General features: G+C 51.0%; 2 long non-coding RNA genes across 4 annotated transcripts; both read left to right on the top strand.

Annotated features, from left to right (window-relative positions):
• The first annotated feature begins 16,855 nt into the window (after positions 1 to 16,855).
• LOC138116638 (uncharacterized) lies at positions 16,856 to 18,772 on the top strand. Of its 2 annotated transcripts, XR_011154260.1 has the most exons (4): positions 16,856 to 17,071; positions 17,193 to 17,296; positions 18,012 to 18,313; positions 18,613 to 18,772. It is a non-coding gene; the product is annotated as an uncharacterized lncRNA (long non-coding RNA). The 2 variants fall into 2 exon arrangements; XR_011154259.1 differs by lacking the exon at positions 18,613 to 18,772 and having other exon boundaries at positions 18,012 to 18,421.
• Positions 18,773 to 22,425: 3,653 nt separating this feature from the next.
• On the top strand, positions 22,426 to 24,342 carry LOC138116640 (uncharacterized). 2 transcript variants are annotated; one of them, XR_011154264.1, is made up of 4 exons: positions 22,426 to 22,641; positions 22,763 to 22,866; positions 23,582 to 23,883; positions 24,183 to 24,342. It is a non-coding gene; the product is annotated as an uncharacterized lncRNA (long non-coding RNA). The 2 variants fall into 2 exon arrangements; XR_011154263.1 differs by lacking the exon at positions 24,183 to 24,342 and having other exon boundaries at positions 23,582 to 23,991.
• The last annotated feature ends 350 nt before the right edge of the window (positions 24,343 to 24,692 follow it).

Raw genomic sequence — 24,692 nt, forward strand, 5'->3', positions numbered from 1 at the left:
TGAGGGAAAAATGAGGTGGTGAGCGGTGGGCACGTAGGGAAGGTTGTGGGGGTAAATCTTGAGAAAAGCCCCGTGGTATTCAAGAAATTCTTGGAATCAGGACGGAGGAATTCAGCGGTGGAAAAGCAGGGGAATTTTGCGGGGGTAAAACTTTAAAAGATCTAAGAGTTGAGAGTGAGTGTTTTTAGGTGAAAAGGATGTCTTGTTGAAGTTGGGCATCTGGATTGTGGCATTTATGGATCAGAGGGTGTGTTTCCAGAAAGTAGAAGATAAAGAAGACTCCCAAAGCCTCGGTAGCTGTGTTAAGAAATCCCTGCCAGGGAAGAAAGGTACCTAAACCTCCTAGAAGTAGGGACTAATTAGCATGGGAAGGGAAAAACCCAGCCCAGTGGGAGAGAGCAGGCCGGGTAAGGGAAAAGAAGGATGCCCTTAAGAAGAAGCAGGGAGGGGGAATTTCTCGGTTTGCTAAAATGTATCAAAAAGTTTGGAATCTGGGTCTGTGTGGAGGCCGGGATTTTCTCGGCCACATCCAGAGCCCAGCACTAGGAATAAAGTGATTCCAGGCTTTACAACGCCAAAAATGCAGTACCAGAGAGTTCTGTTGTCCCGAGGACTTGGGGGATATTTGGCAAAAATTTCTGGGGGCCCAGGCTGGACCGAGCTTTGCACACTCCCCGGATTCACGGGATCGGGGATTCCAGCGTGCCCTGCACGGGTTTTTCAGGGAAGTCCCAAATCCATGTGAGCACGAAGCAGAATCCCCGGGGAGCTGAAGGCAACGGGATATTTCTTGGGAATTTTGAAGGATTAGGTGAGTCCTCAGTGTTAGGTTGGAATGAACGCAAATTGTCCGGGAGTTGCTGGTTTAGGGATGGCCAGGTCTGGATTTGGATTTGTGGGCACCGAGCGTTCCTTGTGTCAGCTTTAGGTCTGGGTTGGTGGGAATTGTCGGAGAAAAGAGAAGGGAATTGCAATGCAGAGCTCCATTCCTGGAGAAAGGATCAGGATGGGAGAGGAAAGGCTGTGGAGCTGCTGGGAGCTCCTGGAGGCCAAAAGGATCTGAGGTCCGGGGGCAAAAGCTGTGGAACAAAGCCTGAAAAGGGTGCGGGGTGGGGCGGGAGGGGGAGGAGGGCACCGCGGGGGGTGGGGGGAAAGAGGGAAAGGATCCCTGCTCCGGGAATCCAGCAGGGACCAGGAGAGGATCATTTTCCATCCACTGCTCTCAGTGGAATCCTGATAAGGAAGGTCGAAGGAAAGTGATTCATTTGTTTGTTCTTAGGTTTGGAATGAAAGGTGCTCTTCCAGAGGGGAATATTCACCTGTTAAAATTCTGTTGGATCCAGGAAAAGAGGGAGGCAGCAGCTGGGGAATGAACGGGTGGATTTTTGGCGGATACAGGCAAAGGCATGGGCAGGGGCACTTAGGTAAAATACACTTCATGGGCAGCACCAGGAAAAGCCTCAACTGCCCTTTTTTTCCAAGCTCTGACATTCCAGAGGAGTAAGCAGTGGTCAGCACATGGCTCTCTAGAATTCCTTGGATGGCCAGTGCTTTATTGGGAAGAGGTGACATTTGGAAAGGAACAAACCCGGGGATATAATTCCTGATAGTGGGGCCCTGGTTTTGATATCTTTCCAGCACCCGAACGCAACAGAGGGAATGCTGGAGGAGGAGGTGGAAAACGCTGTCGCTCCGTTGGTGGAATTCCTGGGAAATGGAAAGCAGCAGAAGCAGCAAGAACAGAGTTGGAAGCAGGCTCCAGCCGGGTAAGGCAGACACCAAATCCTTTGGAATTAGAACTGGGCAGGGGTGGGAAGAATTAATTCTTACATTCCCATGGATTCCTGAGCAGGATCCTGGCAGGGAAGACTGCAGGGATCGGCCTGGGGACTGTTCCCGGCTGGGGGCAGCGAGGCTTGGAATTGGCTGAAGGGAAGAAAGAGGGATCCTTTGAGCACAAGGATCAGCTGTGAAATGTGGAGATGGCATCAGACAATTCCTCGGGAGGGTTCGGTTCCTGGGCCAAATGGATCTCCTGCCTTGTGAAGGAGCTCAGAGATCTGGGAATCTCCCTGGCTATTCCCTGTGTGAGCCTTCATCTCCATCCCGCCTCATCCCGATCAAATAAGGGCCCGAGATGTGTTTAGCAGCAAATGCATTCTTGTAAAGAAAGCCAAGAGCAAAGAGCATCCAGATGCAGAGAAGTCTTTAGAAAAGCATTCCAGACGTGCAAATGAGGGATGTGTCTTCCTGCATCTCCCGTTGTTTTGCTCTGTCAGGTTTTGGAGGGGTTTCTCTCCGTGATTTCCCGCAGTCCAGGTGCGTCCCTTCTTTTGTCCAAATCCAGTGCCAGAGGATTGAACAGCTGACGAGGGGGGTCTGGGATGAAAATGGTTCTCCTAAAATGAGGGAAACAATGCTGGAAGAGAAATGAGCATCCTTTTAATGCCTGGAATAAAAATGCTGGAATGCTGAGGCGTCCCAGGGAAGGCTGAGGCGTCCCCTGCCCGGGGCACTCAGCAGCAAATCCCTGATGTTGAGCGGAAAAAGGAAAGTTCTGGGTTAGTGGGAGGAGGTTTCTGGAATGGAATTGGGACAGGTGCTGATCCACGCAAGGAAAAAGGAAAGTTCTGGGTTAGTGGGAGGAGGTTTCTGGAATGGAGTTGGGACAGGTGCTGATCCACGCAAGGAATCACGGGGTGGTTTGGCTTGGAAGAGCCACCGAGATCGTTTACGCTCTGTTTGTTGTCCGATTCCACAGCAAAGAACATCCAGAACTGGCACCTCACCCTCACGGACAGCAGGAATGTCTTGCATAGCTGTTGTTTTGGAATGGGAAGGGCCGTTGGGAGCTCTGGCAGGACCAGGTAAGAACAGAAATGGGATCATTCCGGCTGCTGCTGGAGGTGGTTTTCTGCTTTCAGGCTGTTCTTCTGACTGATCCTTTCACAGCACTGTTCTAGGGCACATTTGAGGGTAATTCCAGGAATTTCAAAGCAGATGAAAACTGGTGGGGAAAAAATGTGAACCCGATCCATTTCTGGTAATTCCAAGCTTCTCCCACAACACCGTTCCAGGGGAAAGCTGATGAAAGGGTGAAGATGCAGAGGAGCAAGTGCTGTAAACCCCCCTGGCACTCTGACAGAGCAGACCTTGCAGTACTCGCAGCAGATCTCTTGGAGAAAGTGTGGGATGGCAAGGTTTTCCAGGAAAGCAAAAGGAGGGCAGAGATGAGGGAATAGGCTTCCAGTTATTCCTTTAGCTGAAAGCCTGGGGGAATTGAGAGGGGCCACAAGAACTGTTTGTGTAGGAAAATGGGAGTTTGGGGGCTGAATCGGAGTTTCTCTCTGGGGCATTTTTGAGGGAAAAGCTGAGGTGCTGTTTAAGGGAGGGAATGCACATTTTTGGGGTGGAAAAGGTTTAGTCAATATTGTAGAGGAAGTAAAATGTTGGGGGTAAAAGTGGATGCAATCTGGAGGGGACAGAATGAATATTTTGAAGGCAAAATGGGGAACTCAGTAGTGGACAGAGGGGGAACATTTTGGAGGCAACACTTGACAAACTCTCTGGGGTGGAGAACGAAGACATTGAGGGAAAAATGAGGTGGTGAGCGGTGGGCACGTAGGGAAGGTTGTGGGGGTAAATCTTGAGAAAAGCCCCGTGGTATTCAAGAAATTCTTGGAATCAGGACGGAGGAATTCAGCGGTGGAAAAGCAGGGGAATTTTGCGGGGGTAAAACTTTAAAAGATCTAAGAGTTGAGAGTGAGTGTTTTTAGGTGAAAAGGATGTCTTGTTGAAGTTGGGCATCTGGATTGTGGCATTTATGGATCAGAGGGTGTGTTTCCAGAAAGTAGAAGATAAAGAAGACTCCCAAAGCCTCGGTAGCTGTGTTAAGAAATCCCTGCCAGGGAAGAAAGGTACCTAAACCTCCTAGAAGTAGGGACTAATTAGCATGGGAAGGGAAAAACCCAGCCCAGTGGGAGAGAGCAGGCCGGGTAAGGGAAAAGAAGGATGCCCTTAAGAAGAAGCAGGGAGGGGGAATTTCTCGGTTTGCTAAAATGTATCAAAAAGTTTGGAATCTGGGTCTGTGTGGAGGCCGGGATTTTCTCGGCCACATCCAGAGCCCAGCACTAGGAATAAAGTGATTCCAGGCTTTACAACGCCAAAAATGCAGTACCAGAGAGTTCTGTTGTCCCGAGGACTTGGGGGATATTTGGCAAAAATTTCTGGGGGCCCAGGCTGGACCGAGCTTTGCACACTCCCCGGATTCACGGGATCGGGGATTCCAGCGTGCCCTGCACGGGTTTTTCAGGGAAGTCCCAAATCCATGTGAGCACGAAGCAGAATCCCCGGGGAGCTGAAGGCAACGGGATATTTCTTGGGAATTTTGAAGGATTAGGTGAGTCCTCAGTGTTAGGTTGGAATGAACGCAAATTGTCCGGGAGTTGCTGGTTTAGGGATGGCCAGGTCTGGATTTGGATTTGTGGGCACCGAGCGTTCCTTGTGTCAGCTTTAGGTCTGGGTTGGTGGGAATTGTCGGAGAAAAGAGAAGGGAATTGCAATGCAGAGCTCCATTCCTGGAGAAAGGATCAGGATGGGAGAGGAAAGGCTGTGGAGCTGCTGGGAGCTCCTGGAAGCCAAAAGGATCTGAGGTCCGGGGGCAAAAGCTGTGGAACAAAGCCTGAAAAGGGTGCGGGGTGGGGCGGGAGGGGGAGGAGGGCACCGCGGGGGGTGGGGGGAAAGAGGGAAAGGATCCCTGCTCCGGGAATCCAGCAGGGACCAGGAGAGGATCATTTTCCATCCACTGCTCTCAGTGGAATCCTAATAAGGAAGGTCGAAGGAAAGTGATTCATTTGTTTGTTCTTAGGTTTGGAATGAAAGGTGCTCTTCCAGAGGGGAATATTCACCTGTTAAAATTCTGTTGGATCCAGGAAAAGAGGGAGGCAGCAGCTGGGGAATGAACGGGTGGATTTTTGGCGGATACAGGCAAAGGCATGGGCAGGGGCACTTAGGTAAAATACACTTCATGGGCAGCACCAGGAAAAGCCTCAACTGCCCTTTTTTTCCAAGCTCTGACATTCCAGAGGAGTAAGCAGTGGTCAGCACATGGCTCTCTAGAATTCCTTGGATGGCCAGTGCTTTATTGGGAAGAGGTGACATTTGGAAAGGAACAAATCCGGGGATATAATTCCTGATAGTGGGGCCCTGGTTTTGATATCTTTCCAGCACCCGAACGCAACAGAGGGAATGCTGGAGGAGGAGGTGGAAAACGCTGTCGCTCCGTTGGTGGAATTCCTGGGAAATGGAAAGCAGCAGAAGCAGCAAGAACAGAGTTGGAAGCAGGCTCCAGCCGGGTAAGGCAGACACCAAATCCTTTGGAATTAGAACTGGGCAGGGGTGGGAAGAATTAATTCTTACATTCCCATGGATTCCTGAGCAGGATCCTGGCAGGGAAGACTGCAGGGATCGGCCTGGGGACTGTTCCCGGCTGGGGGCAGCGAGGCTTGGAATTGGCTGAAGGGAAGAAAGAGGGATCCTTTGAGCACAAGGATCAGCTGTGAAATGTGGAGATGGCATCAGACAATTCCTCGGGAGGGTTCGGTTCCTGGGCCAAATGGATCTCCTGCCTTGTGAAGGAGCTCAGAGATCTGGGAATCTCCCTGGCTATTCCCTGTGTGAGCCTTCATCTCCATCCCGCCTCATCCCGATCAAATAAGGGCCCGAGATGTGTTTAGCAGCAAATGCATTCCTGTAAAGAAAGCCAAGAGCAAAGAGCATCCAGATGCAGAGAAGTCTTTAGAAAAGCATTCCAGACGTGCAAATGAGGGATGTGTCTTCCTGCATCTCCCGTTGTTTTGCTCTGTCAGGTTTTGGAGGGGTTTCTCTCCGTGATTTCCCGCAGTCCAGGTGCGTCCCTTCTTTTGTCCAAATCCAGTGCCAGAGGATTGAACAGCTGACGAGGGGGGTCTGGGATGAAAATGGTTCTCCTAAAATGAGGGAAACAATGCTGGAAGAGAAATGAGCATCCTTTTAATGCCTGGAATAAAAATGCTGGAATGCTGAGGCGTCCCAGGGAAGGCTGAGGCGTCCCCTGCCCGGGGCACTCGGCAGCAAATCCCTGATGTTGAGCGGAAAAAGGAAAGTTCTGGGTTAGTGGGAGGAGGTTTCTGGAATGGAATTGGGACAGGTGCTGATCCACGCAAGGAAAAAGGAAAGTTCTGGGTTAGTGGGAGGAGGTTTCTGGAATGGAGTTGGGACAGGTGCTGATCCACGCAAGGAATCACGGGGTGGTTTGGCTTGGAAGAGCCACCGAGATCGTTTACGCTCTGTTTGTTGTCCGATTCCACAGCAAAGAACATCCAGAACTGGCACCTCACCCTCACGGACAGCAGGAATGTCTTGCATAGCTGTTGTTTTGGAATGGGAAGGGCCGTTGGGAGCTCTGGCAGGACCAGGTAAGAACAGAAATGGGATCATTCCGGCTGCTGCTGGAGGTGGTTTTCTGCTTTCAGGCTGTTCTTCTGACTGATCCTTTCACAGCACTGTTCTAGGGCACATTTGAGGGTAATTCCGGGAATTTCAAAGCAGATGAAAACTGGTGGGGAAAAAATGTGAACCCGATCCATTTCTGGTAATTCCAAGCTTCTCCCACAACACCGTTCCAGGGGAAAGCTGATGAAAGGGTGAAGATGCAGAGGAGCAAGTGCTGTAAACCCCCCTGGCACTCTGACAGAGCAGACCTTGCAGTACTCGCAGCAGATCTCTTGGAGAAAGTGTGGGATGGCAAGGTTTTCCAGGAAAGCAAAAGGAGGGCAGAGATGAGGGAATAGGCTTCCAGTTATTCCTTTAGCTGAAAGCCTGGGGGAATTGAGAGGGGCCACAAGAACTGTTTGTGTAGGAAAATGGGAGTTTGGGGGCTGAATCGGAGTTTCTCTCTGGGGCATTTTTGAGGGAAAAGCTGAGGTGCTGTTTAAGGGAGGGAATGCACATTTTTGGGGTGGAAAAGGTTTAGTCAATATTGTAGAGGAAGTAAAATGTTGGGGGTAAAAGTGGATGCAATCTGGAGGGGACAGAATGAATATTTTGAAGGCAAAATGGGGAACTCAGTAGTGGACAGAGGGGGAACATTTTGGAGGCAACACTTGACAAACTCTCTGGGGTGGAGAACGAAGACATTGAGGGAAAAATGAGGTGGTGAGCGGTGGGCACGTAGGGAAGGTTGTGGGGGTAAATCTTGAGAAAAGCCCCGTGGTATTCAAGAAATTCTTGGAATCAGGACGGAGGAATTCAGCGGTGGAAAAGCAGGGGAATTTTGCGGGGGTAAAACTTTAAAAGATCTAAGAGTTGAGAGTGAGTGTTTTTAGGTGAAAAGGATGTCTTGTTGAAGTTGGGCATCTGGATTGTGGCATTTATGGATCAGAGGGTGTGTTTCCAGAAAGTAGAAGATAAAGAAGACTCCCAAAGCCTCGGTAGCTGTGTTAAGAAATCCCTGCCAGGGAAGAAAGGTACCTAAACCTCCTAGAAGTAGGGACTAATTAGCATGGGAAGGGAAAAACCCAGCCCAGTGGGAGAGAGCAGGCCGGGTAAGGGAAAAGAAGGATGCCCTTAAGAAGAAGCAGGGAGGGGGAATTTCTCGGTTTGCTAAAATGTATCAAAAAGTTTGGAATCTGGGTCTGTGTGGAGGCCGGGATTTTCTCGGCCACATCCAGAGCCCAGCACTAGGAATAAAGTGATTCCAGGCTTTACAACGCCAAAAATGCAGTACCAGAGAGTTCTGTTGTCCCGAGGACTTGGGGGATATTTGGCAAAAATTTCTGGGGGCCCAGGCTGGACCGAGCTTTGCACACTCCCCGGATTCACGGGATCGGGGATTCCAGCGTGCCCTGCACGGGTTTTTCAGGGAAGTCCCAAATCCATGTGAGCACGAAGCAGAATCCCCGGGGAGCTGAAGGCAACGGGATATTTCTTGGGAATTTTGAAGGATTAGGTGAGTCCTCAGTGTTAGGTTGGAATGAACGCAAATTGTCCGGGAGTTGCTGGTTTAGGGATGGCCAGGTCTGGATTTGGATTTGTGGGCACCGAGCGTTCCTTGTGTCAGCTTTAGGTCTGGGTTGGTGGGAATTGTCGGAGAAAAGAGAAGGGAATTGCAATGCAGAGCTCCATTCCTGGAGAAAGGATCAGGATGGGAGAGGAAAGGCTGTGGAGCTGCTGGGAGCTCCTGGAGACCAAAAGGATCTGAGGTCCGGGGGCAAAAGCTGTGGAACAAAGCCTGAAAAGGGTGCGGGGTGGGGCGGGAGGGGGAGGAGGGCACCGCGGGGGGTGGGGGGAAAGAGGGAAAGGATCCCTGCTCCGGGAATCCAGCAGGGACCAGGAGAGGATCATTTTCCATCCACTGCTCTCAGTGGAATCCTAATAAGGAAGGTCGAAGGAAAGTGATTCATTTGTTTGTTCTTAGGTTTGGAATGAAAGGTGCTCTTCCAGAGGGGAATATTCACCTGTTAAAATTCTGTTGGATCCAGGAAAAGAGGGAGGCAGCAGCTGGGGAATGAACGGGTGGATTTTTGGCGGATACAGGCAAAGGCATGGGCAGGGGCACTTAGGTAAAATACACTTCATGGGCAGCACCAGGAAAAGCCTCAACTGCCCTTTTTTTCCAAGCTCTGACATTCCAGAGGAGTAAGCAGTGGTCAGCACATGGCTCTCTAGAATTCCTTGGATGGCCAGTGCTTTATTGGGAAGAGGTGACATTTGGAAAGGAACAAATCCGGGGATATAATTCCTGATAGTGGGGCCCTGGTTTTGATATCTTTCCAGCACCCGAACGCAACAGAGGGAATGCTGGAGGAGGAGGTGGAAAACGCTGTCGCTCCGTTGGTGGAATTCCTGGGAAATGGAAAGCAGCAGAAGCAGCAAGAACAGAGTTGGAAGCAGGCTCCAGCCGGGTAAGGCAGACACCAAATCCTTTGGAATTAGAACTGGGCAGGGGTGGGAAGAATTAATTCTTACATTCCCATGGATTCCTGAGCAGGATCCTGGCAGGGAAGACTGCAGGGATCGGCCTGGGGACTGTTCCCGGCTGGGGGCAGCGAGGCTTGGAATTGGCTGAAGGGAAGAAAGAGGGATCCTTTGAGCACAAGGATCAGCTGTGAAATGTGGAGATGGCATCAGACAATTCCTCGGGAGGGTTCGGTTCCTGGGCCAAATGGATCTCCTGCCTTGTGAAGGAGCTCAGAGATCTGGGAATCTCCCTGGCTATTCCCTGTGTGAGCCTTCATCTCCATCCCGCCTCATCCCGATCAAATAAGGGCCCGAGATGTGTTTAGCAGCAAATGCATTCCTGTAAAGAAAGCCAAGAGCAAAGAGCATCCAGATGCAGAGAAGTCTTTAGAAAAGCATTCCAGACGTGCAAATGAGGGATGTGTCTTCCTGCATCTCCCGTTGTTTTGCTCTGTCAGGTTTTGGAGGGGTTTCTCTCCGTGATTTCCCGCAGTCCAGGTGCGTCCCTTCTTTTGTCCAAATCCAGTGCCAGAGGATTGAACAGCTGACGAGGGGGGTCTGGGATGAAAATGGTTCTCCTAAAATGAGGGAAACAATGCTGGAAGAGAAATGAGCATCCTTTTAATGCCTGGAATAAAAATGCTGGAATGCTGAGGCGTCCCAGGGAAGGCTGAGGCGTCCCCTGCCCGGGGCACTCGGCAGCAAATCCCTGATGTTGAGCGGAAAAAGGAAAGTTCTGGGTTAGTGGGAGGAGGTTTCTGGAATGGAATTGGGACAGGTGCTGATCCACGCAAGGAAAAAGGAAAGTTCTGGGTTAGTGGGAGGAGGTTTCTGGAATGGAGTTGGGACAGGTGCTGATCCACGCAAGGAATCACGGGGTGGTTTGGCTTGGAAGAGCCACCGAGATCGTTTACGCTCTGTTTGTTGTCCGATTCCACAGCAAAGAACATCCAGAACTGGCACCTCACCCTCACGGACAGCAGGAATGTCTTGCATAGCTGTTGTTTTGGAATGGGAAGGGCCGTTGGGAGCTCTGGCAGGACCAGGTAAGAACAGAAATGGGATCATTCCGGCTGCTGCTGGAGGTGGTTTTCTGCTTTCAGGCTGTTCTTCTGACTGATCCTTTCACAGCACTGTTCTAGGGCACATTTGAGGGTAATTCCAGGAATTTCAAAGCAGATGAAAACTGGTGGGGAAAAAATGTGAACCCGATCCATTTCTGGTAATTCCAAGCTTCTCCCACAACACCGTTCCAGGGGAAAGCTGATGAAAGGGTGAAGATGCAGAGGAGCAAGTGCTGTAAACCCCCCTGGCACTCTGACAGAGCAGACTTTGCAGTACTCGCAGCAGATCTCTTGGAGAAAGTGTGGGATGGCAAGGTTTTCCAGGAAAGCAAAAGGAGGGCAGAGATGAGGGAATAGGCTTCTAGTTATTCCTTTAGCTGAAAGCCTGGGGGAATTGAGAGGGGCCACAAGAACTGTTTGTGTAGGAAAATGGGAGTTTGGGGGCTGAATCGGAGTTTCTCTCTGGGGCATTTTTGAGGGAAAAGCTGAGGTGCTGTTTAAGGGAGGGAATGCACATTTTTGGGGTGGAAAAGGTTTAGTCAATATTGTAGAGGAAGTAAAATGTTGGGGGTAAAAGTGGATGCAATCTGGAGGGGACAGAATGAATATTTTGAAGGCAAAATGGGGAACTCAGTAGTGGACAGAGGGGGAACATTTTGGAGGCAACACTTGACAAACTCTCTGGGGTGGAGAACGAAGACATTGAGGGAAAAATGAGGTGGTGAGCGGTGGGCACGTAGGGAAGGTTGTGGGGGTAAATCTTGAGAAAAGCCCCGTGGTATTCAAGAAATTCTTGGAATCAGGACGGAGGAATTCAGCGGTGGAAAAGCAGGGGAATTTTGCGGGGGTAAAACTTTAAAAGATCTAAGAGTTGAGAGTGAGTGTTTTTAGGTGAAAAGGATGTCTTGTTGAAGTTGGGCATCTGGATTGTGGCATTTATGGATCAGAGGGTGTGTTTCCAGAAAGTAGAAGATAAAGAAGACTCCCAAAGCCTCGGTAGCTGTGTTAAGAAATCCCTGCCAGGGAAGAAAGGTACCTAAACCTCCTAGAAGTAGGGACTAATTAGCATGGGAAGGGAAAAACCCAGCCCAGTGGGAGAGAGCAGGCCGGGTAAGGGAAAAGAAGGATGCCCTTAAGAAGAAGCAGGGAGGGGGAATTTCTCGGTTTGCTAAAATGTATCAAAAAGTTTGGAATCTGGGTCTGTGTGGAGGCCGGGATTTTCTCGGCCACATCCAGAGCCCAGCACTAGGAATAAAGTGATTCCAGGCTTTACAACGCCAAAAATGCAGTACCAGAGAGTTCTGTTGTCCCGAGGACTTGGGGGATATTTGGCAAAAATTTCTGGGGGCCCAGGCTGGACCGAGCTTTGCACACTCCCCGGATTCACGGGATCGGGGATTCCAGCGTGCCCTGCACGGGTTTTTCAGGGAAGTCCCAAATCCATGTGAGCACGAAGCAGAATCCCCGGGGAGCTGAAGGCAACGGGATATTTCTTGGGAATTTTGAAGGATTAGGTGAGTCCTCAGTGTTAGGTTGGAATGAACGCAAATTGTCCGGGAGTTGCTGGTTTAGGGATGGCCAGGTCTGGATTTGGATTTGTGGGCACCGAGCGTTCCTTGTGTCAGCTTTAGGTCTGGGTTGGTGGGAATTGTCGGAGAAAAGAGAAGGGAATTGCAATGCAGAGCTCCATTCCTGGAGAAAGGATCAGGATGGGAGAGGAAAGGCTGTGGAGCTGCTGGGAGCTCCTGGAGGCCAAAAGGATCTGAGGTCCGGGGGCAAAAGCTGTGGAACAAAGCCTGAAAAGGGTGCGGGGTGGGGCGGGAGGGGGAGGAGGGCACCGCGGGGGGTGGGGGGAAAGAGGGAAAGGATCCCTGCTCCGGGAATCCAGCAGGGACCAGGAGAGGATCATTTTCCATCCACTGCTCTCAGTGGAATCCTAATAAGGAAGGTCGAAGGAAAGTGATTCATTTGTTTGTTCTTAGGTTTGGAATGAAAGGTGCTCTTCCAGAGGGGAATATTCACCTGTTAAAATTCTGTTGGATCCAGGAAAAGAGGGAGGCAGCAGCTGGGGAATGAACGGGTGGATTTTTGGCGGATACAGGCAAAGGCATGGGCAGGGGCACTTAGGTAAAATACACTTCATGGGCAGCACCAGGAAAAGCCTCAACTGCCCTTTTTTTCCAAGCTCTGACATTCCAGAGGAGTAAGCAGTGGTCAGCACATGGCTCTCTAGAATTCCTTGGATGGCCAGTGCTTTATTGGGAAGAGGTGACATTTGGAAAGGAACAAATCCGGGGATATAATTCCTGATAGTGGGGCCCTGGTTTTGATATCCTTCCAGCACCCGAACGCAACAGAGGGAATGCTGGAGGAGGAGGTGGAAAACGCTGTCGCTCCGTTGGTGGAATTCCTGGGAAATGGAAAGCAGCAGAAGCAGCAAGAACAGAGTTGGAAGCAGGCTCCAGCCGGGTAAGGCAGACACCAAATCCTTTGGAATTAGAACTGGGCAGGGGTGGGAAGAATTAATTCTTACATTCCCATGGATTCCTGAGCAGGATCCTGGCAGGGAAGACTGCAGGGATCGGCCTGGGGACTGTTCCCGGCTGGGGGCAGCGAGGCTTGGAATTGGCTGAAGGGAAGAAAGAGGGATCCTTTGAGCACAAGGATCAGCTGTGAAATGTGGAGATGGCATCAGACAATTCCTCGGGAGGGTTCGGTTCCTGGGCCAAATGGATCTCCTGCCTTGTGAAGGAGCTCAGAGATCTGGGAATCTCCCTGGCTATTCCCTGTGTGAGCCTTCATCTCCATCCCGCCTCATCCCGATCAAATAAGGGCCCGAGATGTGTTTAGCAGCAAATGCATTCCTGTAAAGAAAGCCAAGAGCAAAGAGCATCCAGATGCAGAGAAGTCTTTAGAAAAGCATTCCAGACGTGCAAATGAGGGATGTGTCTTCCTGCATCTCCCGTTGTTTTGCTCTGTCAGGTTTTGGAGGGGTTTCTCTCCGTGATTTCCCGCAGTCCAGGTGCGTCCCTTCTTTTGTCCAAATCCAGTGCCAGAGGATTGAACAGCTGACGAGGGGGGTCTGGGATGAAAATGGTTCTCCTAAAATGAGGGAAACAATGCTGGAAGAGAAATGAGCATCCTTTTAATGCCTGGAATAAAAATGCTGGAATGCTGAGGCGTCCCAGGGAAGGCTGAGGCGTCCCCTGCCCGGGGCACTCGGCAGCAAATCCCTGATGTTGAGCGGAAAAAGGAAAGTTCTGGGTTAGTGGGAGGAGGTTTCTGGAATGGAATTGGGACAGGTGCTGATCCACGCAAGGAAAAAGGAAAGTTCTGGGTTAGTGGGAGGAGGTTTCTGGAATGGAGTTGGGACAGGTGCTGATCCACGCAAGGAATCACGGGGTGGTTTGGCTTGGAAGAGCCACCGAGATCGTTTACGCTCTGTTTGTTGTCCGATTCCACAGCAAAGAACATCCAGAACTGGCACCTCACCCTCACGGACAGCAGGAATGTCTTGCATAGCTGTTGTTTTGGAATGGGAAGGGCCGTTGGGAGCTCTGGCAGGACCAGGTAAGAACAGAAATGGGATCATTCCGGCTGCTGCTGGAGGTGGTTTTCTGCTTTCAGGCTGTTCTTCTGACTGATCCTTTCACAGCACTGTTCTAGGGCACATTTGAGGGTAATTCCGGGAATTTCAAAGCAGATGAAAACTGGTGGGGAAAAAATGTGAACCCGATCCATTTCTGGTAATTCCAAGCTTCTCCCACAACACCGTTCCAGGGGAAAGCTGATGAAAGGGTGAAGATGCAGAGGAGCAAGTGCTGTAAACCCCCCTGGCACTCTGACAGAGCAGACCTTGCAGTACTCGCAGCAGATCTCTTGGAGAAAGTGTGGGATGGCAAGGTTTTCCAGGAAAGCAAAAGGAGGGCAGAGATGAGGGAATAGGCTTCCAGTTATTCCTTTAGCTGAAAGCCTGGGGGAATTGAGAGGGGCCACAAGAACTGTTTGTGTAGGAAAATGGGAGTTTGGGGGCTGAATCGGAGTTTCTCTCTGGGGCATTTTTGAGGGAAAAGCTGAGGTGCTGTTTAAGGGAGGGAATGCACATTTTTGGGGTGGAAAAGGTTTAGTCAATATTGTAGAGGAAGTAAAATGTTGGGGGTAAAAGTGGATGCAATCTGGAGGGGACAGAATGAATATTTTGAAGGCAAAATGGGGAACTCAGTAGTGGACAGAGGGGGAACATTTTGGAGGCAACACTTGACAAACTCTCTGGGGTGGAGAACGAAGACATTGAGGGAAAAATGAGGTGGTGAGCGGTGGGCACGTAGGGAAGGTTGTGGGGGTAAATCTTGAGAAAAGCCCCGTGGTATTCAAGAAATTCTTGGAATCAGGACGGAGGAATTCAGCGGTGGAAAAGCAGGGGAATTTTGCGGGGGTAAAACTTTAAAAGATCTAAGAGTTGAGAGTGAGTGTTTTTAGGTGAAAAGGATGTCTTGTTGAAGTTGGGCATCTGGATTGTGGCATTTATGGATCAGAGGGTGTGTTTCCAGAAAGTAGAAGATAAAGAAGACTCCCAAAGCCTCGGTAGCTGTGTTAAGAAATCCCTGCCAGGGAAGAAAGGTACCTAAACCTCCTAGAAGTAGGGACTAATTAGCATGGGAAGGGAAAAACCCAGCCCAGTGGGAGAGAGCAGGCCGGGTAAGGGAAAAGAAGGATGCCCTTAAGAAGAAGCAGGGAGGGGGAATTTCTCGGTTTGCTAAAATGTATCAAAAAGTTTGGAATCTGGGTCTGTGTGGAGGCCGGGATTTTCTCGGCCACATCCAGAGCCCAGCACTAGGAATAAAGTGATTCCAGGCTTTACAACGCCAAAAATGCAGTACCAGAGAGTTCTGTTGTCCCGAGGACTTGGGGGATATTTGGCAAAAATTTCTGGGGGCCCAGGCTGGACCGAGCTTTGCACACTCCCCGGATTCACGGGATCGGGGATTCCAGCGTGCCCTGCACGGGTTTTTCAGGGAAGTCCCAAATCCATGTGAGCACGAAGCAGAATCCCCGGGGAGCTGAAGGCAACGGGATATTTCTTGGGAATTTTGAAGGATTAGGTGAGTCCTCAGTGTTAGGTTGGAATGAACGCAAATTGTCCGGGAGTTGCTGGTTTAGGGATGGCCAGGTCTGGATTTGGATTTGTGGGCACCGAGCGTTCCTTGTGTCAGCTTTAGGTCTGGGTTGGTGGGAATTGTCGGAGAAAAGAGAAGGGAATTGCAATGCAGAGCTCCATTCCTGGAGAAAGGATCAGGATGGGAGAGGAAAGGCTGTGGAGCTGCTGGGAGCTCCTGGAGACCAAAAGGATCTGAGGTCCGGGGGCAAAAGCTGTGGAACAAAGCCTGAAAAGGGTGCGGGGTGGGGCGGGAGGGGGAGGAGGGCACCGCGGGGGGTGGGGGGAAAGAGGGAAAGGATCCCTGCTCCGGGAATCCAGCAGGGACCAGGAGAGGATCATTTTCCATCCACTGCTCTCAGTGGAATCCTAATAAGGAAGGTCGAAGGAAAGTGATTTATTTGTTTGTTCTTAGGTTTGGAATGAAAGGTGCTCTTCCAGAGGGGAATATTCACCTGTTAAAATTCTGTTGGATCCAGGAAAAGAGGGAGGCAGCAGCTGGGGAATGAACGGGTGGATTTTTGGCGGATACAGGCAAAGGCATGGGCAGGGGCACTTAGGTAAAATACACTTCATGGGCAGCACCAGGAAAAGCCTCAACTGCCCTTTTTTTCCAAGCTCTGACATTCCAGAGGAGTAAGCAGTGGTCAGCACATGGCTCTCTAGAATTCCTTGGATGGCCAGTGCTTTATTGGGAAGAGGTGACATTTGGAAAGGAACAAATCCGGGGATATAATTCCTGATAGTGGGGCCCTGGTTTTGATATCCTTCCAGCACCCGAACGCAACAGAGGGAATGCTGGAGGAGGAGGTGGAAAACGCTGTCGCTCCGTTGGTGGAATTCCTGGGAAATGGAAAGCAGCAGAAGCAGCAAGAACAGAGTTGGAAGCAGGCTCCAGCCGGGTAAGGCAGACACCAAATCCTTTGGAATTAGAACTGGGCAGGGGTGGGAAGAATTAATTCTTACATTCCCATGGATTCCTGAGCAGGATCCTGGCAGGGAAGACTGCAGGGATCGGCCTGGGGACTGTTCCCGGCTGGGGGCAGCGAGGCTTGGAATTGGCTGAAGGGAAGAAAGAGGGATCCTTTGAGCACAAGGATCAGCTGTGAAATGTGGAGATGGCATCAGACAATTCCTCGGGAGGGTTCGGTTCCTGGGCCAAATGGATCTCCTGCCTTGTGAAGGAGCTCAGAGATCTGGGAAGAGCCCAACCAACACAGGAAATGCACTGGCAGATAAAACTGCTGGGGAACGGTGGGGAAAAGCATCCGAACAGGGGGCCTCGTTTTGTACAGGAATGGTACAAAAATATCCAAAGAGCAGGAATCCAATGGGATTTACATGTTCCTTGGAGGCCACAATCCAGTGGGAAGTCTGAGAGATGGTAACAAAACCTAAAAAGGCAAATTAGCCTAATCTGCTCAAAGCCTCCAATGGCCACATTCCCTGGCATTGCTGAGGAATTCAGCCGAGCTCCAAGCAAAAGGTGAGCCCCTATGGAATCCTTTCTGGGAGACCATATCCAGCTGGGACTCTTCCTGGAGAAGGCCATGGGATATGGGTTATCCCAGGTCCAGAGAATATGTCATTTCCTGGGGAAAAACACTTGGATCACTTATTGTTTTAGGCTCACCAGTCACCCGGGCTATCCAAGTCCATCCTCCCCAGCAGGGAGAGCGGGAGCGCGTCCGGACATGGAGAATTTCTGGGAGAGCCCGGGAGAAGGAAGAAGGCTCCAGCTTCACAGATCTGTGTCATAACCCATCCTGTCGGCCGCTCCTGTTTAAACCTGGTGGATTGGGCCTCTTGGATTCAACCTGAGCAGCGCTAATTGCTGGGAATGAAGCAGCCTTTGGTACTTCTTTTCCACAAAACCTCTCCATCCTGCCCTTCAATCCTGTTGTAAACACGGGAAAAACCTAAAATTCCGTTTTTCCCCCCCTCTCCCCTTCACTTTGCCTCCTCTTTTCTTGCAGGCTTTGGGCTATCCAGGCTTGGATGTGGATTAGGCAGAGCACCCTGTAAGCTCAGCTCCAGGTGGGATTGCAGCGGTGTTGGAAGCACCAGGGATTCTCCCAAGGTTTGGTGTGAGGAGCTGCATCTTGGGAGGGGCTGGGATTTTGTGCACTTTTGGGGTTTTTTTTTCCTGTTTGCCTTTTGGGCCAGCTCAGAGAAGAAGCTGAGGGGGGTTCCCAAATTCCTTTCCAGCCCTTCAGAGGAGGCACAAAGCCATGTGCAGCTGAGGAAAGGGATGTGAGGAGAATGGCAATAATGGAGCCTCGGGACTCTGCACTTCATTCTTTTCACGTGTTTGGAGGTGCAGGAAATGCCAAACCCCACAGGAATTCTGTGTCTGTAACATTGGGTGCAACCTCTTGAAACCCAAGTGCTCAGAGTGGGGTTTTCCCAAGGGTAAATCCCGATGTGACATGGCAAAGCTTCAGTGAGGATTTCCAGGCTTGACTGGACAGCTTTTGGGAAAGCTCAGGAGCCAAACAATATCAGATTTCTATGGGATTTGGATCAAACGTGGCGTTTAAATGTGGGACAGCTCAGCTCCCCGGGTGGGAAAGTGCTTGGAGTAGCCAGGCAGAGCCGTTTTTGAGAATTCCAAGCATTGTGTCCTTACGCTCCTTAATACAACGTTTAAATAATTGATACAGAATGGAGACAGTATCAGGGGGATTTCTTAGAGTGGCAGGGATGTTTTTTCACCTGGCAGTGTGTCGGGATAGTCAAGACTCCTTATGTCAGAATTAATTGGTCTTCCTTCTTTTCCCTTTTGTTCTTTCTAGATTGTGGCTGAGTGGGGAGAATGTTTGGGATAAAGAAACGAAATGCCCGAGGGAAGCTTCGTGTTGCCGTGGGGCTGCTTTAGGCAGAGACACTGGACATGAAATTCCAGGGATGTTCCCCTTGCTGGAGTGGGAAGCAGTGGAAGCAGTTTGCTGCCAAGTGCAAAGAGCATCCAGATGCAGAGAAGTCTTTAGAAAAGCACTCCGGATGTGCAAATGAGGGATGTGTCTTCCTGCATCTCCTGTTGATTTTCTCTGTCAGGTTTTGGAGGGGTTTCTCTCTGTGATTTCCTGCGATCCAGGTGCATCCCTTCTTTTGTCCAAATCCAGTGCCAGAGGATTGAACAGCTGATGAGTGGGGTCTGGGATGAAAACGGTTCTGCTAAAATGAGGGAAGCAATGCTGGAAGAGAAATGAGCATCTTTTTAATGCCTGGTATAAAAATGCTGGAAAAGGGCACTTTTTATTTGATATGGTGTTATTCTTCTTGCTTTTTTTCCATGGATAAAATTTCATGGTGAGCAATCATAGGAGAAATAGGAAATGCAGGAGTCTTGGAGTCCACAGTGGGATTAACTTTGCTTTTCTGCACTCTTTCAAGACAGGAAAAACCACTGAAGTCGTCCCAAGAGCTTTGGTATTAGAGCAGCCAAAGCCAGCTAGGGCCCCCCTTGTCCTGCCCATAGTTTGGATAAGTCACAGGCTCCTCTTCTCTGTGTTGGGATGAACTGCCTAGGGAATGCCGTTTCCAGCAGCCTGGTGTGCTGGAAAAAGGGAGAAGGGAAGAGGGAATGTGGTGCCAGAGCTGCGTGCCATCGGGTTGTGTTTCCCTCTGCGGACAGAGAGTGTCTGGGCTGAGGTGAGATTGCTGGGAGTGCTTGGACGAGCTGTGCAGGAGACAGGGAGTTGGGGATTGCAGCTGGGGATTGGAACCACTGCCTTAGGTCTGCTTAGTCAGTGTCTGTGTGAAGTGGGATTTGCGCTGGAGAGGTGCTGTCGGGAGCAAAGGACGGAGTAAATCCTCTCCGGGGATGCGCAGGGAGGGAGTGAGTTGCAGGGAAGGAGAGTATTTCTAAGCCGTGTCAATATTTCCCTGAAAGTGGGGCTGGAGCAGTGAGGGGGGTGCTTGGGTTTGGCCTGGGCCTGTCAGGAAGAGCCATAAACGAGCCAGCCCAGGCCCTGACGCCTGCATGGATGTTTGACACACTTCTACAGAAAGCCAAGGCAGTCATGAATGCAGAGGACAAATTGCAGGCGACTGCTTACGATCTGTGGGGAATTTCCTTTGGAATTACCAGTCAGAGAGTGCATGCAGGCAGAGCACATCTTTTGGCTTTTTCTGGTTTGTCGTCTCCTGTCTGGCTATAGAGAGTTTTGTGCGCTGCCGTTCAGGAAGCAGCGTGTTTTCAGCTGGAAATTTGGGGTGGGTTTGTTTCCTCAGGGTCTGGGGTCTTTCCTGAGAGAATCACCCTCCCATAAATCCCCCGGGTTGTTCTACACAGCTGCTTTGGCCCTGGGTCAGAGAGAGAGAAGGGAAATGACTTTTTAGGGCATTGAAATTTCTCCAGGCAGGAGTGGGACGTGGTCTTGCCCCTCCCCAAAGCCGTGCAGGCGCATGGGAGTAGCTCAGTGCCGGCGCAGCTCTCTGAGCAATAACAACGCTTGGGAGGTTCGAGTGTTGATAACAACTCTCCTTTTCCCCTGGGAATGCGCCCGGGCCGCCGTGTAGCGGCCGCCGTGGGAGCGGTGCCTGCGGGCGGCGGGGTTTCCCGCGTGATTGACGGGGCCAGCGGCCAATAGGAAGGCGGGGCGGGCCGAGGGCTGGCCAATGGGGAGGCGTGGCGCGGCTGCCGTGGCCAGTTTGAGTGGGCAGGCGCGGTCGGCGGGGGACAGGCGGGCATGGACGGGCCCGGGCGGTGAGCGAGGAGCGGGAGAACGGGATGGGGAGCGGGGGAACGGCATAACGGGACGGGGAGCGGCATCGGGGCGGGCCCCGTCCCCCGGAGCTGTGCGGATGCCGCGGCCGTGGGGGTGGCAGAGCCTCCGCCCACCCCGGGCGCTTCCCACCCTCCCCGATCCCGGCCTGAGCCGGCCTCTTCCCTGCAGGGATTACGAGGCTCAGATCCGGAATTACCGAGGGCCCGAGCCGCTGGAGCCGTGGGAGGGGGTGTTGCCCCGTCCCTGGCTCGGAGCTGACTCCGGAATGGTTTGCAGGTCCCTGCAGTGGGCAGGGCAATGCCTCCTGCTCCAAGAGAAGCAGAGCCGCTGGCCCGGGCTCCTGGAGGAGTGGGTGAAGGTGTTCGTGGGTGACAAGAGGCACAATGAACTGCTGCCAGGCAGCCCAGGATTGTTCCCAAACGTCATCCCCTGGCTCTGTAAGTTGGTAAGGTCTTGTTGTCCCCAAGCCCATATCCAGAGCCTCGCTCTGGGAATAAAGTAATTCCTGGCTTTCCAATACTAAAAACGCAGCACCAGAGCAGGATTCTGTTAACCTGATCATTTGGGGGATAGTTGGCAAAAATTTATGGTGGGCCAGGTTGGACTTAAGCTTTTAACACTCCCTGGATTCACGGGATCGGGGATTCCAGTATGCACCACACAGGTTTTTTTCAGGGAAATCCCTTGATCCCCTAATCCGTATGAGTTCAAAGCAAAAACCCCAGGGAGCTGAAGGCAACAGGATGTTTCTTGGGAATGTTGAAGTCTTCAGTGTGTCCTAATTGTTAGGTTTGAATTAATGCAGATGGTGCAGGATTGTGTGTTCAGACTTGCTGGTTTAGGCATGGCCAGGTCTGGATTTGCATTTGTGGGCACTGAGTGTTCCTTGTGTCAGCTTTAGGTCTGGATTGGTGGGAATTGTCGGAGAAAAGAGAAGGGAATTGAAATGCAGAGCTCTGTTCTTGGAGAAAGGATCAGGATGGGAGAAAAGAGGGTGTGGAACTGCTGGGAGCTCCTGGAGTGAGGGAAAGGATGCAAGAGTTGGAGACAAGAGCTGTGGAACAAAGCCTGAAAAGGGGGCAGGGCAGGGTGGTCACCGCGGGGGGGCGCGGGGGGGGGGGGGGAAGGGAAAGAATCCCTGCTCCAGGAATCCAGCAGGGGCCAGGAGAGGATCATTTTGCATCCACCGTTCTCAGTGGAATTCTAATAAGGAAGGTCGAAGGAAAGTGATTCATTTGTTTGTTCTTAGGTTTGGAATGAAAGGTGCTCTTCCAGAGGGGAATATTCACCTGTTAAAATTCTGTTGGATCCAGGAAAAGAGGGAGGCAGCAGCTGGGGAATGAACGGGTGGATTTTTGGCGGATACAGGCAAAGGCATGGGCAGGGGCACTTAGGTAAAATACACTTCATGGGCAGCACCAGGAAAAGCCTCAACTGCCCTTTTTTTCCAAGCTCTGACATTCCAGAGGAGTAAGCAGTGGTCAGCACATGGCTCTCTAGAATTCCTTGGATGGCCAGTGCTTTATTGGGAAGAGGTGACATTTGGAAAGGAACAAATCCGGGGATATAATTCCTGATAGTGGGGCCCTGGTTTTGATATCCTTCCAGCACCCGAACGCAACAGAGGGAATGCTGGAGGAGGAGGTGGAAAACGCTGTCGCTCCGTTGGTGGAATTCCTGGGAAATGGAAAGCAGCAGAAGCAGCAAGAACAGAGTTGGAAGCAGGCTCCAGCCGGGTAAGGCAGACACCAAATCCTTTGGAATTAGAACTGGGCAGGGGTGGGAAGAATTAATTCTTACATTCCCATGGATTCCTGAGCAGGATCCTGGCAGGGAAGACTGCAGGGATCGGCCTGGGGACTGTTCCCGGCTGGGGGCAGCGAGGCTTGGAATTGGCTGAAGGGAAGAAAGAGGGATCCTTTGAGCACAAGGATCAGCTGTGAAATGTGGAGATGGCATCAGACAATTCCTCGGGAGGGTTCGGTTCCTGGGCCAAATGGATCTCCTGCCTTGTGAAGGAGCTCAGAGATCTGGGAAGAGCCCAACCAACACAGGAAATGCACTGGCAGATAAAACTGCTGGGGAACGGTGGGGAAAAGCATCCGAACAGGGGGCCTCGTTTTGTACAGGAATGGTACAAAAAATTGTCTGAAAGAGCAGGAATCCAATGGGATTTACATGTTCCTTGGAGACCACAATCCAGTGGGAAGTCTGAGAGATGGTAACAAAACCTAAAAAGGCAAATTAGCCTAATCTGCTCAAAGCCTCCAATGGCCACATTCCCTGGCATTGCTGAGGAATTCAGCCGAGCTCCAAGCAAAAGGTGAGCCCCTATGGAATCCTTTCTGGGAGACCATATCCAGCTGGGACTCTTCCTGGAGAAGGCCATGGGATATGGGTTATCCCAGGTCCAGAGAATATGTCATTTCCTGGGGAAAAACACTTGGATCACTTATTGTTTTAGGCTCACCAGTCACCCGGGCTATCCAAGTCCATCCTCCCCAGCAGGGAGAGCGGGAGCGCGTCCGGACATGGAGAATTTCTGGGAGAGCCCGGGAGAAGGAAGAAGGCTCCAGCTTCACAGATCTGTGTCATAACCCATCCTGTCGGCCGCTCCTGTTTAAACCTGGTGGATTGGGCCTCTTGGATTCAACCTGAGCAGCGCTAATTGCTGGGAATGAAGCAGCCTTTGGTACTTCTTTTCCACAAAACCTCTCCATCCTGCCCTTCAATCCTGTTGTAAACACGGGAAAAACCTAAAATTCCGTTTTTCCCCCCCTCTCCCCTTCACTTTGCCTCCTCTTTTCTTGCAGGCTTTGGGCTATCCAGGCTTGGATGTGGATTAGGCAGAGCACCCTGTAAGCTCAGCTCCAGGTGGGATTGCAGCGGTGTTGGAAGCACCAGGGATTCTCCCAAGGTTTGGTGTGAGGAGCTGCATCTTGGGAGGGGCTGGGATTTTGTGCACTTTTGGGGTTTTTTTTTCCTGTTTGCCTTTTGGGCCGGCTCAGAGAAGAAGCTGAGGGGGGTTCCCAAATTCCTTTCCAGCCCTTCAGAGGAGGCACAAAGCCATGTGCAGCTGAGGAAAGGGATGTGAGGAGAATGGCAATAATGGAGCCTCGGGACTCTGCACTTCATTCTTTTCACGTGTTTGGAGGTGCAGGAAATGCCAAACCCCACAGGAATTCTGTGTCTGTAACATTGGGTGCAACCTCTTGAAACCCAAGTGCTCAGAGTGGGGTTTTCCCAAGGGTAAATCCCGATGTGACATGGCAAAGCTTCAGTGAGGATTTCCAGGCTTGACTGGACAGCTTTTGGGAAAGCTCAGGAGCCAAACAATATCAGATTTCTATGGGATTTGGATCAAACGTGGCGTTTAAATGTGGGACAGCTCAGCTCCCCGGGTGGGAAAGTGCTTGGAGTAGCCAGGCAGAGCCGTTTTTGAGAATTCCAAGCATTGTGTCCTTACGCTCCTTAATACAACGTTTAAATAATTGATACAGAATGGAGACAGTATCAGGGGGATTTCTTAGAGTGGCAGGGATGTTTTTTCACCTGGCAGTGTGTCGGGATAGTCAAGACTCCTTATGTCAGAATTAATTGGTCTTCCTTCTTTTCCCTTTTGTTCTTTCTAGATTGTGGCTGAGTGGGGAGAATGTTTGGGATAAAGAAACGAAATGCCCGAGGGAAGCTTCGTGTTGCCGTGGGGCTGCTTTAGGCAGAGACACTGGACATGAAATTCCAGGGATGTTCCCCTTGCTGGAGTGGGAAGCAGTGGAAGCAGTTTGCTGCCAAGTGCAAAGAGCATCCAGATGCAGAGAAGTCTTTAGAAAAGCACTCCGGATGTGCAAATGAGGGATGTGTCTTCCTGCATCTCCTGTTGATTTTCTCTGTCAGGTTTTGGAGGGGTTTCTCTCTGTGATTTCCTGCGATCCAGGTGCATCCCTTCTTTTGTCCAAATCCAGTGCCAGAGGATTGAACAGCTGATGAGTGGGGTCTGGGATGAAAACGGTTCTGCTAAAATGAGGGAAGCAATGCTGGAAGAGAAATGAGCATCTTTTTAATGCCTGGTATAAAAATGCTGGAAAAGGGCACTTTTTATTTGATATGGTGTTATTCTTCTTGCTTTTTTTCCATGGATAAAATTTCATGGTGAGCAATCATAGGAGAAATAGGAAATGCAGGAGTCTTGGAGTCCACAGTGGGATTAACTTTGCTTTTCTGCACTCTTTCAAGACAGGAAAAACCACTGAAGTCGTCCCAAGAGCTTTGGTATTAGAGCAGCCAAAGCCAGCTAGGGCCCCCCTTGTCCTGCCCATAGTTTGGATAAGTCACAGGCTCCTCTTCTCTGTGTTGGGATGAACTGCCTAGGGAATGCCGTTTCCAGCAGCCTGGTGTGCTGGAAAAAGGGAGAAGGGAAGAGGGAATGTGGTGCCAGAGCTGCGTGCCATCGGGTTGTGTTTCCCTCTGCGGACAGAGAGTGTCTGGGCTGAGGTGAGATTGCTGGGAGTGCTTGGACGAGCTGTGCAGGAGACAGGGAGTTGGGGATTGCAGCTGGGGATTGGAACCACTGCCTTAGGTCTGCTTAGTCAGTGTCTGTGTGAAGTGGGATTTGCGCTGGAGAGGTGCTGTCGGGAGCAAAGGACGGAGTAAATCCTCTCCGGGGATGCGCAGGGAGGGAGTGAGTTGCAGGGAAGGAGAGTATTTCTAAGCCGTGTCAATATTTCCCTGAAAGTGGGGCTGGAG

The sequence above is a fragment of the Aphelocoma coerulescens genome, chromosome 10, assembly GCF_041296385.1.
Source record: "Aphelocoma coerulescens isolate FSJ_1873_10779 chromosome 10, UR_Acoe_1.0, whole genome shotgun sequence".
In the NCBI taxonomy this organism is placed as follows: domain Eukaryota; kingdom Metazoa; phylum Chordata; class Aves; order Passeriformes; family Corvidae; genus Aphelocoma; species Aphelocoma coerulescens.